The 14,523-nt window shown below is 35.0% G+C and overlaps 1 long non-coding RNA gene across 3 annotated transcripts in view; it reads left to right on the top strand.

The window, feature by feature from the left end:
• Positions 1–494: 494 nt before the first annotated feature.
• LOC138685147 (uncharacterized) overlaps positions 495–14,523 on the top strand; it is a 43,385-nt gene continuing 29,356 nt past the window's right edge. For all 3 annotated transcript variants that reach the window (XR_011324411.1, XR_011324412.1, XR_011324410.1), the window contains exons 1-5: positions 495–616; positions 2,753–2,809; positions 4,733–4,824; positions 9,751–9,941; positions 11,665–11,743. This is a non-coding gene — a long non-coding RNA (uncharacterized lncRNA). The remainder of the gene's footprint in view (positions 617–2,752; positions 2,810–4,732; positions 4,825–9,750; positions 9,942–11,664; positions 11,744–14,523) is intronic.

Raw genomic sequence — 14,523 nt, 5'->3', positions numbered from 1 at the left:
TGAGGTCTATTTAAACATTTTAAAATTTAAATCCAGAGATTTAAAAGTAAATCTCTGTTTCCTTATTGTTCTGAAGAACAAGAATATAATTTACACTGATTTACTCCCCTCCTTTTTGATGCTTCTAACTGCCAAGTTGCAACTGCTGGTGATTTATTTTGATGACGAGAGGGTCAATTTTTAATTGTCTTCTTTTACTTTGCATACCTCTTACATGGGTCTCTACTTCTTCCTTATTTAGGTTATTCAGTAAGGATTTAGGAACTTTATCTATTGTAGGTTTTAGCCTTAAAAAATGAATACTCTGATGAATATGTCCATTGTTGTTAGTAAAACAAGCAAACATTTAGAAAACCCAAACTAAAATCAAAGCCATGGGGGAGCTAGACATACATACATAGTAAGAAAGTGCTTCTGCCATGAAGAATTTATATTTTGAAGGGACCAAATAATAAGAGAAATGTTATTATCTCATTTCAGATTATGGGATGAAGAACAGAGCAATGAAGTGATTTGCCTAATGGTTTAGGACTGAGCTAGGAATAGAATCCAGACTGCCTGACTCCACAGGCAGGGCATTAAAAGAGATTGTCCTTCTCTCCTCTGTGACCAATAGGTGAGGGGTACCTGTTTAACAGCCTAGATTTGATGAAATACACACTGTATATATTGCTTAATGAATTGTGTTTTATCATAATGGAGGTCTTTTTTCAAGGAATTGGTGCTGTAACTCATTAATGATAAATTATTTTGGGGTTCAATGTGTCACTGCTGGAATGATACTTCTTCCTAATCAAAGTGACTGTATCATGTCAGAAGACACTGGTATTTATTTTTCAGGGAGTAAGTACCAGAAAATGCTGCACAGGATGTTCTTTCCTATGCAGCCCTTGTTAACATCTATCCCTGAAACACATGGTCTAAGTCTGAAGGAGTGAAAATAAATCTGTCACCTAATATGGTTTAGAATACAGATGCAAAAGTCAGGGTTTTTTGGAGTTAGTATTGTCTAGTGTGTACTGCTGAGAACTCATCCTTTAAAACCAGCCACAGTGATATAGCAATATATGTCCTAAGGAATGTTCTTACAATTTACCTCTGTAAAATAAATTCTCCAATTATGAATTAGAATTAGAATTCCAGCCCTGCTGGAGGCTGAGTTGGGTAGTTTTTAGCCTGAGAGATACAAAACTTGGAAAAACCTGCCTGGAATGCTGTCTCTTTCAACTGACCTTAAGGAAGGTGTGTTCAAGGCAGAAACAAACAGACAAAAGACCTAAAATTAAAAATGAAACTAAACAATGTTTAGAACACACTGGAACTCACAGAAGAGAAGAAATTTGTTTCCTAATTCCATAGAAAGTGTATAGAAAGGTGAGCTATAAGATATGTAGAGACTGGGATTTAATTGGGACCTTTTTTACTTAGTACATAAGTATCTTAAGTATGATAAAAGGAAAGGAAGGGAAATCCTCACTGTTCTTTAAAGGAGGAAAGTACCCCTGGTTTTGAAGGATTATAAATTTATTTTCCTAAGGCCTACTGACTGCCAGCAGAGACTCTGTCTGCATGGTAACTAAACCTTTTGGGGCAGGAGCTCTCCTTTTGTTTTGTGCTTGCACAGCATTAACCATAGCAAAGTTCTGGAGTGCCGTAGCAATAAAAATGTGAGATAATGGTAATTCACTGGGAAGGACATTGGGCAGACTATAAGATATATGAAGCTAATATATCCTTTCAAGGACATTATCTCAGAAGAGAAAAATCCTTCCTTCTGCTACTGCTGAGTTCAGGAACTTTCTGTATATGTTGTCAGGACACCTGCCATCCAAAAATTAGCTTTGTGCAAATGGTTACCTCTCTTCTCATTCATTTGGATAGTTTTCCCTGGGTTCATTCCTGAGTTTGTTTTCAGTTGCCTCTAACTCCCATTTTAATGGTTATGTCTGAGTGGCCCAGCATTGCAAAGCAACTTCTGCTGAAATAGGTTTTTTCCCCATGATCATGTAAAAACTTTTAGATGTAGAGAAATTCTCAGGCTTCAATATGAAACCACAAAACCTGTTACTGGAGTTTGCTCCAAAGCATTATGAACCTAAATTAGAATTTCTACCAATATGGAAGCTGAACTTACCTGGTTTTGGCTTTGTGGCATTTTATGTCAATCTTGTAGAGGAAGCATTAGATTTGTCATTTTGAAATATTTTAGCAGAAGGAGCCCTTATTATAAGTAACATGAACAAGTAATATCTGGTAATGGATTTCTAGCTCTGTCAAAATCAGCAATGTAGTGACCTTTTTTAGAATGTTTAAAATTAGAAAAAAATCTGGAATTTCTTTGCTTTAAAAACAAAAAACCCCAAACATTTGTAGTCTCATTTTGTAGTAAGACAGGAAAAAGAGTTCCATTTATAGTTTATTGTGTAAGTGTAAAATAACTGAATTTCAGCAAACCCGGCTTCTAGCCAGGCTTTGTATGACCATATTTGTCTAATACAAATAATTCAATGTTTAATATTGTATTGGAACTACATTCTTAATTGTATAGTTCTTTGTGTCTTTAAGAAAAAAAATCCCAGATCAGAACAAATAACTTTGAACAAGTCAGGCATCAGCTTAATGTCTAAGTGTACCAAGACTATGGGTAGCAAACTGAATTTTCAAAATACTAGGATATGTAAAGAAGCTCTCACCACCGCCATCTATACCTAAATCTGTTTTTTAATGTTCTGGTTTTTTCTTAGGAATCTAGTTCATCAACTGTTCTCAGCCAAGCACTGCCAACTGAACATTGTATGTGCACATGCAGGTGGGTACAACTTAGAATGTTATAAATGGATTTTAAATACGACTGCAAAGTTTTACTTACACCATGATGATAATGAAGAGGAGAGAGATTTCTGTATGTTATTTAATGTTACTGCAATGAAACGATCTACTTAAAACATACTTCTGGCCATCCCTCATGATATTCGCTGCCATTGAGAGAGGAATGGTCATCCTGTAACAGCAGAAGTTTCACTCAGTGTTTAGTTGGATACTTGCTTGTGGAACCAATGAAAAAACAGATGTGGAAGAAGGTTTTCAACAACCTAACATGAGGGAGAAGACCATCAAGTTGTTAAAGCTGAGTCGTTGATGTGCTGCCCAGTTTGTCCTCATGCACTGGAGAGGGAGGATGTGGGTATTTGTTTGAAGAACTGGTGTAAAGAGTATTTGCCAAACTGCTCTCTGTGGTCTTCCTAATGGCACTAGCCAGAGAGCTACTAGTTAGGAATGCTCTCTCATGCATGCAGACTGTATAGAATTTAGACCATATTAGAAATGTATCTGCAGTAGTTGAATTTTGATGAAGTTGTTATCTAAGTCCAATTTCTCCCCTATGCCACCAGCTCTTTCTCAAAGAGGTTTTCTCTATTGTTCAATAATAGGTATTTTCATTGTTTAGGATTATTCAGTAAAACCTTGAGTTTATTTATATGACCTGAAAATGGTAAAAATTAGTAAAGACCTTTACGGGTATACTTTTTTTTTCCAGCCACACCTTGAATATTACTCTCCTGAGTAGACAAATTTTATCTGCAAAGTTTTATATCTCCTTTGCATTTTTTTTCTTTTTCAGTCAACCAATGGCTCCAGTCTAGTTGCTTTATTTGTTTCCTTTATTAAAAATAGACTTTCTACTATAGCTTTTTTTGGTTTTAGTTAAGTTTTATAAAAATTAGTTTGTTACAAATAGTACATATGTGGCTTCATTGCAAGATAGAAACATAGATAAATTTGCAGTATAGGAAGGGTAGATAGAACCACCCATCATATTAAAGTTTCCTGATAACTCTTCCTATACAATTGCATTTTCTGCTGCTTATAACTTTACAAAACTCTGATTTGGGGGATTTGATTTCATTAAAAAATACAGCCAAGATGTTTTAGACATTTCCAAGGAGCTGGAAAGATGTGCTGAATTCCAGAAGAATTTCAGATGTTCCCACTGAGTTTGAAATTTCTTCAGATGATTGCTAATATTGACGAAATGGTAGGTGTTTGTTTTTTTCTCTTCACAACTCAATGAGGTTTTAACTAGTCAATTCCAATAGATGCCAAAGCCGTGTTGTTACTGAAGTTAATATTTTAACAATTGACTAATTACCCTGTGTGCCTTCTTTGTAGCGTATCCAGCCTGAAACCTTATTATTATTATTTTACATTTCCATTATGGTTGCACACATAGTCTTCAGCTGATTTGTGAGTGCTGTGCTGAATATAGTACAAGTACCAGCAATCAGTGTCTGCTGCAAAGTATCATGAAATTCTGAAAGTATGACCTAAGCCCTCTTAAAAAAACAAGCCTTTTCACAGCACCTCAGGGAGAAATCCCCTAAATTATGATACTTAAAATTACTTCCAATGCTATTAAAAAAATCAGAGTAGTTCCACTATTCCTATTGTTCTTTCAAGTTTTTCAGGTGTAATAAGAGACCTCATGCATTCTGTATTAATTTCTTTAAGTACTATATTTATAGCAGTGGTGATCAAACCTTCAGGGTTCATATCTGTTGTTCCAAGTTATGTTTACCTCTTATGTATATATTAATACGTAACATGAGCAGGAGGAGTCACCTTTGGCTTGTTTACTTTCTTTTTTTTTTTTTTTAACAATTCTCTTGTTTTCAGCAGCATATGAGTTCCTATGAGTTTTCCAGTAATTTTAAAATTTTAACTTTTCTTAAAGATGATGTGAAGAAGCCTCCTACACAACTCGTGCAGTGGGACATTGAGCTGCTGCTGTAAAAGTTAAAGAACTGAAGAAATCAAAACAGCCAAGTAAATGCTATCTTATACTGACGAAGATTGAATTGCAATACGTCGATGTTTTTATCCACAATTTTTGCAGTTAAGTTCTTAATCTGATGTAAATCAGGTAACTGCAATGGAACTACACTGACCCAAACCAGCTGTAAATCTTTTGGTGATTTCCATAACTTATGCTCTGGCTTCCAAGCCCTCCTGGTTTTAGTTTTACAAATCAAAGCCCAACCAGTGAGGTTTGGCTGTTCTGAGAGATGGCATCATAAACTCTTGTCACTCCCAAAACATCTTATGCTGAGCAGAGAGGTGAAATGTATTGACTGAAGTATATAGAGCAGCTTTCAACACTTTTATTGGATATCTAGGATCTGCTCTCTCTTCCATTGGAAATAGAAGTATTCAAACATTTATGGAAACTCTTCATGATTTTTGCAAAGTGGAACAGTTTCAACAAGCAAACCACTACTCAAGGGATAATATTCTGAGAGCTCTGTACATTTCTTACAAGTGGAAAATACCTTGAGATTTAATCAAGTTATTATAGATTATAGCAGAAAGCAGCAGGGGTTTGCTGCTAAAGAAATTGGGTCATCTGTGAATAGAGCTAGTCAGAGATTTCATGAGAGAGAAGCATTTATGTGTCTGAGTTGCTTTACCAAAATTATATTATGAACCTGTTGTAACAGTTGCTGTAAACATCAGGATTGTAGAGAAAAGGTTTAAAAACATAAATGATTTGTAAAGTAAAAAGTAAGAAAAAAAGAATTGAAGTAAATGAGTATGTTTGTATATTTAAAAAAAACAATTTTCATGCATGTATTTGCAATATTTCATAAATATGCATGTTCAATAACAATGTAAATAATAAGATCGATGAGCCTTAATTTGATTGAATTTCATGTTTTACTGTTATCCTAGTAGTAGTTCACATTTTTTGATCTTCAGCATTTTGGACCCAATTTTATAATCTTTTCCACACTAGTAAGTAATCACTTTAGCAAATAGTTTTGTTGCTGGGGTCAATAGGATTAATCATTTTAAGGATATGCTCAATAAAGAGTTCCAAAACTGAGGCCTTTGGCTTGCACTGTGTGTGACTAGGGAGCTCTCTTGTCTTCCCTTTAAAGAACATTGCAAACTTTTACTAATTTGTCAGGAAAACACTGTTCAAAAACCTAATGCATGTAATAAGTAAACAAGGAAATGTTAAGAAAACAGAAGAATGTTTGTAGAACTGCCAAGCTATTTTAAGCTTTGGAAATGATCTCATAATATGGAAAAATAAAAAGGAATGTAAATTACTTATTTAGTAAAAGGTGAAAAATGACAAGTTGCGCTGGTATAATTTTTCTTCCTGATAGAATTCCCAATCTTTCTGATGAATGATTCAAAGGAAAATGTTGTGCTTATCATTTAAAATGATAATCAATGATTAATTCTTTGATTTTTGGAGATGATGTTGTTAGCAATTTTCTCATTCTGGTTTATCAATGTCTGACAATATTCTGTCTGACCCACTGTACATTTTTTGTGTATTTGTGTGTGTGTGTGTATTTCAGAGTACAAGTCCTGTCCCCACTATCAAAGCATGAGATCATCTTTAACTCCAATCCCTTGTTTACCACTGTGGGTTGTTCCAAACAAACCCCATCTTTTCTTCCTTCCAGCATTTGAAGCCATTTTCATCAGCTACCCTGACAGTCAGATTACTAATCTGAGTCCTATTCTCCCTACATCTATGGTAACTAATTAAACAGTAAATTAACACATATATTAATGTATGACATGTCTTGGTAACAGTGCATGAAATCCTGTAATTCTTTTTTGTACCTCTGTTATTCTTGTACTTATTTTTTATTCATTGGATTACTTGCCAACTAAGATTATAAATTTTTCTTTTATTGTTATCAGAAAAAAATTTTATTGATCTGGGGAATTTATTGCTTAGTAAAAGCAGGAGAATACTCAGGAGAATCAGTGAAGAGAATCTTTTTTTCCTGAGATTGATATGTTGGATAATTTTGAATTTCAAAAAACATAAGTATCGTCTCATTCCTGGAAAAAAATCTTGAGATGTTACAAATTTCTTCTTCAGCAAACAGGCAAAGTTTGAATAAATCAAAATGTTTTTGACAAAGAGAAACGAGTCCCAAAGTTAAATTGCGAAGTTTGAGAAGTATATGTTATTAGTATAACAATTCTGCTGTTAAAGCAAATACTGAAATGATAGGTTAGATATCATGGTTTTTGCACAGCCTTCCTGGCTTCTCTTTTTCTCCACAGCTGGCTTCCATTTGGTTTACTATTTGATATCAAGTGCATTTCTAAATGAATTCTGAAGAACGACTTGGGAATTGTCAGATGATTGAAGATCAGTCTCGGATGCCCTGAATAAATAGCAAAAAAGCTTGCATTTGATGCTTTCTGAAATACAGGTATTGGCTGGTAGAGCAGAATTACATTATCATATCAAAATGTTCCAGGTTAAATTTTCAAAGACATAAATAATATCACATAAAATTATGTTTTCTTGTTTAAGTAGGATAGCAAATGAAAATTCATTTTGACTTTTGTTCAGTTGGTCATATGTCTAGGGAAAAATTCACCTAAAGTACTTGAGATTTAAAAATCTGGAATTCAGTTGCTAAAAAGTCCATTTAGCAAACTCTACTGCCTTTTGTCAAAAAAATGGGCTGAGTGTTTTATATGACATGTAAAGCTCTATTTTTACATTGGATAACTTGGTGAGTTTCCCATAAAGTCACTAAAAGCCTGTGAAGGTTCAGTAGTTTTATCCACAACACGGTTACAAGGGACACAGTTTTGAAACTGATACTCAGAATTATGTGTACAGTTCTTTGTCATTCTTTGACAGAAATATTCCATGCTTATTTTGGATATCTTATGACATATTGAGCACTACATATATTTAGAATCAAATCCTTTGGAATCAACATGCAAATATAACAGGGTTGACATAAAGGCACAATGTCTAGCCTTTCACAACATGTCAGTTGGTAAGATCAGCTGATCAGTAAATTTGATCCAAAGCTTTTAAAGACACTTTCCTGGACATTTCAAAGCAACTTATTTTGCACTGACATTGTATAACAACGAAGCTATTTTGGTGTGATTCATATCCTGGTGTTTATAAACACTGTGATGATTTCTGCACCAAATGATGTTTCCACTATATGCGCAAGAAATGAACAATATATGTTCTTAAATACCCTCATGTTAACATGTTGTCTTGAAATTCAATAATTGAGTGTTTACCATTCTAACTGAGATCAGTCTTTTATGACTCTCCAGTTAAAATAACTCACCATCATACAGTGCTGTTATTTTGTACTGCTCTGTTGATTTCACAGGCTTTGCAAGACAGTGGCTACACAAACCTATGGACAGATTACTCTGGCTGCCCTAGCCACCCTGGTTCAATTTGTGCAAAATATTGTCAGTAAGATCATTTACTATGCCCATCAGTCAGACAGTATCCTTCTCACTTCTTTCTTCCTAACCTCTCGAATGACTCTGTTTTTCAATATATTTTGCTAACATACCTACAGGCTTTTCCCCTAAGGCACGTTATCAACTCATTACTATTAACTGGAATACAGTAACAAAAATTATTTACCTTATTATCAGGTAGAATTTTCTGATTTTCCTGATTTTTTTCAGTTTGCTTTTGGAGGTTTTTTTGTTTCCTTGTTTGCTTTCTGGTAACACTGTAAACTCTACCGTAAAGGCAGTGTCTCTCCAGATTCCTACAGCAGGTAGTCCTGATCCTTTATGGAGTTTTGAATATTACAGAATAAAAATAAATGGTGATAATAAATAACAATCTACTCATTTCAGCACTGACTATTACTATTAAGGTGGAGTTAATAACAGTTTTGTGTTAGTTCATACTGGATGAAAAAAACCCCTAACAATAAAAAGCACATCATCTGTTACTGCAGCCAAATATTTGTAAACTGAAGTTGCTGAGAGCCTAAGTGGTAACAGTCATCTTGCAAACAGATGGGACAGTCCTGTGTTTGTGAACTTTTGCCCTAGGAAGCAAGAGGGTAAACGAAAGGAGGGAGGAGAAAATAGAATCAATGCTCAGTAATTATTACTTATTGCACAGTATTACCTTGCAATTATTGTTTCCTTCAGGCACATGTGTATAATAAATCTCTATAAATAGTCTCAGCATAATTCAGACATTGCAGGTAGGTGTCATTTTGAAAATTGCCATTGGATGTTTGTATGGTTGTTGGGTTGGCTCCTTTTTCTTAGCCACAGTAAACAAAGTGACAGACTGGTGTGCTAGACTATTAATGATGTCATAGGTTAAATTACATTCTATAAACAGAAATTTATACCCTGTACTTTCAACTGAACTGAAAAATCATTTAAAATTCGAAATAAAGAGTCTGTACTTTTTATGTCTTTAAATCTTCTACTTTGAGGTCTAAATCAATTACATTCATAGGGTTTGTGAAGGTGTCTCAGTGTGGCCTAAAATTCAGGTGAGAAGGTAATGTATTTAAGAATGATCACTTTGTTGTGCCGTAATGTTAAGTGCTCCTCTGCTTTAAAGAGTGAACTTAGTTGCAGAATATTTTCATTTTTTATGTTCTAGAATTCCCTATACATCTTGGATGCCATTATTGCAGGTTGTTGATATTCATTATTAGTTTTATATTTTACATCCTAATTCATAACTGGCAACACCACAGTTTTAGGCACAGTGAAATTGTTACCACTTTCAAATCTGGTTAAGTAGGAAATATTTTCTACAGACATTCGTACATGAAATCTATGAGTGGTTTTGTTCATTACCTTATGCTTTCTGAAATATACTTTATTATTTTGCAGCATCCTAATATGCTCATCATATCTCTCTCAAACTCCACTGACATTATTCCTCCAACCAGTACAAATTGTCCACAGGCTATCGCCATAACCAGCAAGACACATCCAGTACAAGTCAGCTGGGAACAACCTGAAATTAGTGCCAACAGCGGAGATGCTTCTATATCCAATGCCTCCTGCTTCCAGTACAGGACTTGTCGGGTTCAGTATACAGCCCATGGTGAAGCTGGAAACACAGCCTTGTGCCAGTTTGAAGTAATCATCAAAAAGTAAGTGCTATTTTAGGATAAGGCTTAACAAATTTGACTTGATACTGCTGCCTCCTTCATAGTTCAGTTTCCAGTGCAAAACTCAGTGTCTGTGTTTGTTTCCATGCACAGTTTGATATTGGGTCCACTATACCAAACAGCATAAATATTTTTAGGTTTAAAAGTAGTTTTCTGCCTAAAAATTTGATGCTAGTGAACCAGCTCTTTTTATGGAGTATCACTTTATTAGTTCAGGGAAACACTTGTTTACTAGGGAATATTTTTTATAAAAACTGTTATTTTACCATTTGCTTGAGTCATAATCAGTTGAGGGCTTTGGTGACCAATGACCTCTAGTTATCTTCACTGCAGTCTGATCACTGTGCTTGATGCTGTGGACAGGATTCTATGATGTTTGTATTCTCACTAATAAAGCCCTGCATGTACACAGTGAGACTTTCCAACATTTTAGAATGCTTCAATGAAATATGCTGAGCAATAATATGATGATGTACTCTCACAAACACACATCTGCTTGGAAAGCTATTGCTGTTGTTGCAGTCCCTCTGTGGAGCATTCTGCTCATGTGGATGGTCTCTTTAAGTACTTTGTTGCAAAGTCTGGTCACTTGTTCAACAAAGGTAAGTAAGTTTAAAGTAGTTTAAGCTGTGTAACTAGACTCAGACTTTGTGCCAAAGTGAATGAGGTATCCCTAGAAAGGCCATTATGCCTTTCTTCAACAGGAGAGGGTCAAGAGGGTGGGAGATTTGGTAAAGAACATTAGTAAATCTTATTACTTCCACTTGAGAGTCTACCATCTCCAGTTAACACAGAAGTTTTTAAACTAATTTAAGAATGTTCTCATAAAGGATTGATAGCTTTTAAGCATTAGATTGACTATCAATCCTATTTGTGTAGCTAAGCACTCTAATATGCAGAAAGAGAATGCTTTCTAGTCACTGGAACTTTTGAGAAGATTTTCAAGCTTATTGCTCTAAATTCAATGAGAGTTTTAAAAATGTAACCAAATGTTCTGAATTAAGGTCATAACATTGAAAAGTAGTTACTAAAAAAGTGAAAAAAAAGAAAGCTACTTCCTCTGGCTTGGTTTCTTATAGAATACAAAGCATGACTACAAAAGTTCATTGACATGATTGCAGAACATTAAAGAATTTTATTGAGGATGAGAACTACTTCCAATAAAACATCAGGAATGGTTTTAATAGGACTTCCAAAGAGCTTTTTCAGATGTTTGGAGTTTGCATGTTCTCTTTGGTTTCAGGTGTATTAAAACGTCCTACAAACATATTTAGCACTACTTAGCCTTATATTCTATAGATATCATCATTTAACCTGCTTTTTAAATTCTGTGGGAATAGTCTTATGCTTATTTCATTGTGAATTTCAGATGGAAGTTGTGGTTTCTTGGGGTTTCTTATATGTACCTGTATTTTAAACATATTTTATGAAAATACAATTTATTACCTGCCAAACTTGAGCAGGACTTCACTTTGGGGAGGAAAATAAAAACAAAGGTTAAGGTGACAGTGGTTTGCTGTAAATGGTTTTATGTCTTTGAATGTAGACATCTGAATGCTACCATAAATTCATAATGTTTTTAGTTGGCTTGTACACATTGTTTAGGAGTAAAGCAATAACATAGGTTTCCTTAGTCAGAACGATACTGCACCAGTTGTGAACAGCCAAGCTGACTGGCTTATTGAAGTTCTCTCATTTATTTTAGAAAACTAGTTTGGCTGCTTAACAGGAAGTGACTTCAGTAAGGAAACACAGTAATTCAAACACTAATTATCAAACTTATAGTAAGTATCAAACACTCCTTTTTCTAACTCTTCCAACAAAATACATATGAACTCAATGTAAGAAAAACATTTATTTGCAGTTTCTTGTCTTTAGTAACTCATTATGTTACATGCAGCATGATTCACCCTAGAAGGTTTATCTGACATGGGGGAGGCAGGGGGAAGAATGAAAAATTCTAAGACCACCTAAAATATATCATTCAGTTGTAGGCAGTGATACTGTTTCCAGGTGAAGTAGCTCAGTCATCTGTTTGGAGGAAAATCCTCCAGCCCCTGGGCCTTCTACCCTTTGTTCCTGATCATCCTGAGACAAGCAATCAGGAAATCTCTAGCTTAGGGACCATACTGCCCCCAGGGCTGCTGTTGCTTTTTGTCAAACATTGAATTTGGATTGCTGAAATTGCAATGTGTCCTCTAAAGATTGTTGTTAATACATTTTAAGGAATTGAAGTAATGACAAAAATTGGAGAGCATTCAGAGCAATTTACAGTCACTGTTCAAAGTTTACACTCTTTTGCTGTCAGTGAGAAGGAAAACAGCCATTAAAGAGTGAATTCACAAAAATACATGACAGGCAACAGAACTATCTTTCTTAAGAGAAGTTCTAGCTTTGGAGAAAGCTTCTGATGTCTATGTAATTTTTTTTCCCCCAGTTTTTACTTTCTTTACTTCACACATATAAATTAAAAAAAATAATATCCGTACTATGGGTTGAAAAAAAACAGTGTCAAATTCATCTATATTTTCATTTTGGTGGACAAGTCATCTTCACTCTACTTTCAGTATTATGCATGGCTTCAACATACAACTACCTAACCCCTATGAATAGTGTGACAGATAAGCTCATCCTGTATCTTTGAAGCTGGAAAGAACTCTATTTTTTTTATATATCAATTTAAAGTATAGGGACCATCTGGGTTTTTTTGTGACTAAGAATACATAGCCTCACCAATATGCTTTTCATGCGCGATCAGCAATGTGCCAGCAAGTTTTGTTAAGTATACATTCTGCAGGTAACGTGAAGAAAGCTGTAAGCAGAGCCTAGCATTCCTGTGTCCATAGTTGGATATTTGTCATTCTGGGGAGAAATAGAGAGATACAATAATAGGCACTTTGTTGTAGGGGAGAACAAAAACATCCAAAGGGCTGTGTTGTATGAACAGAGTAAAAATAATTAAATAAATAAGAAAGGGAATATTTTCACTTCTTTTAAAAAATATAATTTGAAATATAGCTATGTCAGGTATTTTTCCAACAGTTGGTACTTTTCTGTGCTAATTTAAAGAAACAGGCAGAATACAAACTTGTGGCCTTTGGGACTCTCCATTACAGCAGGCTACAATTTGATGACTTCTCAGCACTTCAAATATGTAGCTGAACACAAAGCAAATGTAATAGTATAGGGATTCAGTTAGACACCTAAAAGAAGAAACAGGAGATCATCACAAAGGCTCAGAACAACACTGGAAAGAAACAGAAATGTCAGCCTATAGCTAAACAATAATGTAATTTATGATACTGGATATAATAATCATGGGAAGAAGGTGAAGGCGTAAAGATTTATAAGTAGGTCAAAGTAAACGTCCTGCCTGCCTTAGCTGACAGAGTGTATCGGTTCCTTTGGAAGGATAGCTTTATGGAGACTTTTTGCCTAACCTAGCTGCATGAATCAGCAATCTGACACTGCTGCTTTGCAATGGGATGAGATCTGGACCAAGTTCTTAGTGACTAGTCTGAGTAGTTATGTTACTGGGACAACAAGAGTAAACTTCAGCTGTTTGGAGACCTTTCCAAGAAGAATACTGGCACAGACGTGCTAGAATTGAAACTGGAGTTTTGCGGCTTGTGCACCACAGACACTAACAAATCTTAGTGCTGGTGTGATCAGATAAAGAAAAATATTTTTAATCTGATTGGGTTGGGCTGTGGGAAAAAAAGTTTGGAGTCATGGAAGGGCTATGTTGTTTGAACCTGTCTGAAAGGAAAAAATTTCTATTGCAAAAATTATCCTAGCAAATTCTTCTCCTTTCTGAGAGTAGACAGAGGAGTGTTTTCAATACAAAAGCATGATTTGCAAATTGAATATAAACCTGAAGTGGTTTAAGGATTTGAGTGCACTGGCTAAAAGGACAAAGCCTAAAGCATCTGTTTGCTTTGTGTGGCATCAGAAAACATGAAACCATCCCACAGTTGTCTTATTTTGCCTAAAATATGAATGCTATATTCAAGATTTTTTGATAAAAATCTCAAAATATTGCTCATGGTGAGAAACTCCACGATGTTATTAAAGATGTTAGGACAGTTTGCTGTTATCTCTTGAAGGGTGTTACATGCATATCATTATATATGTTAACTGTTATCAGATTAAGAGTACTATATAAATTGGGAGAGGTGTTTGTTTAAAGCCATTGAGGAGGTATGTATCTTCCTTATTATCAGAAATTAGATACATTTAAATAACCTGTTTAATTGCAAGTCTGTGTACTGTATAATGCTAAAATAACTAAGACAAACTACAAAGTAGGCATTAGCTGCTTTTCAGCTGAAATGGGACAGGATACTCACTAGAAGGAGTTAACCAACACAGTAGATCTGCCTTGTTATATCCAGTGCATAAATGGAATAGCACAGAAAGACTGATAATATGGTTTTGCTGCTGAGAGGCCAGTGTTGTGGGAGATCAGTCAACTTTGTGAGGGCAGCTGGGGCTGGAGCTGTGGGCAGTAACATGAACTACTGAGGCAAGATTCTTTAGAGTTCATTCAACGCTGCTGTTAAAG

The sequence above is a fragment of the Haliaeetus albicilla genome, chromosome 4 (assembly GCF_947461875.1).
Source record: "Haliaeetus albicilla chromosome 4, bHalAlb1.1, whole genome shotgun sequence".
NCBI lineage: Eukaryota > Metazoa > Chordata > Aves > Accipitriformes > Accipitridae > Haliaeetus > Haliaeetus albicilla.
This window is presented reverse-complemented; position numbering and strand designations above follow the sequence as displayed.